Here is a 2,500-nt window from a genome sequence, read left to right as displayed (position 1 = left end):
CCCCGCACGCCCTCGCACACCCCCGCGCGCTCACCTCGCACACCCCCGCGCGCTCACCTCGCACACCCCCGCGCGCTCACCCCGCACGCCCCCGCACGCTCACCCCGCGCACCCCCGCACGCCCCCGCACTGCCCCGCGCGCTCACCCCGCACGCCCCCGCACACCCCCGCGCCCCCACTCCCCTCGCACACGCCAAGCCCCATCCTATGCTATGTGCGATACATGTCCTACCAACAGCATATCAAAAGTGTTGGATGTTACCTCCATAAAAAAAACATCATACCCAATGCCTATGAAACGTGAGTACACGTATAAAGCCTTGAAGGTTAGCCCCTACAACAATTCATCACACCTAACATCCGTGGAAAGTAAGAACGTGTATAAAGCCTTGGACTATAAAAATATCATCAAACCCAATACCCGTGAAAAGTGAATGTTCATTTTTAATGCTTTTTTTTTTTTTTTTGGAACTAAGAAAAGAGTGACACCCGTCAAATTTAACTATTTTTTCTTTTGCTTGTCTAAAACAATAAAATGAAGAGTTTTGATACTAGAGCAAGTACATTACACTAAGACACCAACCATGACCGCGTTTTTACAACCATCACCCATTAATTGTGAAAGTACATGTGGAGTGGTCGGTTTGTTGTAATATTTTTTTTGGGAACTAAGCAACATGAAAGAATGATTCCCACAAAATTTCAGATTTTTTTGACCACTCTAGCTATTTTTTCTAATTTCTTATTATTTAATATTTAAAAATTCATTAAAAAAAATTGGTTGGTCGAAAAATTATGAAACTTGATTTCTAGATCCATTGGAATGTCCAATTCATGAATCAATTGAGTTCATGGAAAAAAACATTCTAAAACTTGAGATATTTGACCGTATGACCGCTCAGAAAAATCGTATCTAGGCCTGGCAGACCAAAAATGCCTCAAAATGTACTATATAGGGGGGTGACTAGTCTGCATGGGCTGGGCACGGGGGTACCCCCTATATCTTCCGCCACCCCCACGCCCCAAGCACTATGCGCCGCACAGGGGCATATGCTTGGGGCGTCGGGGTGGTGGTCGGAGGCCGAGGGCGGTTGACGGCGGGGGTGCGGTGGCGGAACGCGCACGGTGGGGCAGTGTCGGAACGTTCCCGTGCGCTCGCCAGCCCCACCCCGCCCCACCCGCGTGCGCCCCGCCCGCTTGCCCCCGTGCGCTCGCCCGCCCCGCCACGCCCTCATGCTCCAGCGCGCGCGCGCGCGCCCCGTCCCGCCCCGCCCGCGTGCTCCCGCGCGCGCGCGCCCCCGCCCCGCCCCGCCAGCGTTCGCCCCGCGCGCGCGCGCCCCCCGCCCCGCCCCGCCAGCGTGCTCCCGCGAGCGCGCGCCCCCCGCCCCGCCCCGCCAGCGTGCTCCCGCGAGCGCGCGCCCCCCGCCCCGCCCCGCCAGCGTTCTCCCGCGAGCGCGCGCCCCCCGCCCCGCCCCGCCAGCGTGCTCCCGCGAGCGCGCGCCCCCCGCCCCGCCCCGCCAGCGTGCTCCCGCGAGCGCGCGCCCCGTCCCGCCCCGCCCGCGCTCTGCTGCGCGCGCGCCCGTGCCTGCGCCCCATCCATCACCCATTAATTGTGAAAGTACATGTGGAGTGGTCAGTTTGTTGTAAATTTTTTTCTGGGAGCTAAGCAGCATGAAAGAATGATTACCACAAAATTTCAGATTTTTTTGACCACTCTAGCTATTTTTTCTAATTTCTTATTATTTAATATTTAAAAATTCATTAAAAAAAATTGGTTGGTTGAAAAATTATGAAACTTGATTTCTAGATCCATTAGAATGTCCAATTCATGAATCAATTGAGTTCATGGAAAAAAACATTCTAAAACTTGAGATATTTGACCGTATGACCGCTCAGAAAAATCGTATCTAGGCCTGGCAGACCAAAAATGCCTCAAAATGTACTATATAGGGGGGTGACTAGTCTGCATGGGCTGGGCACGGGGGTACCCCTATATCTTCCGCCACCCCCACGCCCCAAGCACTATGCGCCGCACATGGGCATATGCTTGGGGCGTTGGGGTGGTGGTCGGCGGACGAGGGTGGTTGACGGTGGCGGTGCGGTGGCGAAACTTGCGCGGTGAGGCCGTGTTGGGTGCGCCTTTGGGCGTGCGACATGAGCCTTGTTGAGAATGGAATGTTGCGATGTTGCCTTGTAACTTGGGCTGGCTTGAGGATGGTTGATGGCTGGTACGATGATGAAACATGCAAGGTGGGGTGGAGTCGGGTGCCTTCGGGCGTGCGACATGAACCTCGTTGAGTGTGTGACGTTGTGGTGATGCTTGGCCAGCCTTGGGCCAGCCCTATGTTTTGAAGGCGTGTGGTGCCAGAACATGTTCGGCTGGTCGGAATCGGGTGCCTTTGGGCGTGCGACATGAGCCTCGTTGAGCACGGAATGTTGCGATGTTGCCTTCTAACTGGGAATCTCTGGTGTGAGGACTGTGGATGGCTGCTGGTACGAT

Source organism: Cucurbita pepo, unplaced genomic scaffold (assembly GCF_057944985.1).
Source record: "Cucurbita pepo subsp. pepo isolate OVF unplaced genomic scaffold, ASM5794498v1 scafford_11, whole genome shotgun sequence".
Lineage (NCBI taxonomy): Eukaryota > Viridiplantae > Streptophyta > Magnoliopsida > Cucurbitales > Cucurbitaceae > Cucurbita > Cucurbita pepo.
Note: the sequence above shows the minus strand (reverse complement) of the source record.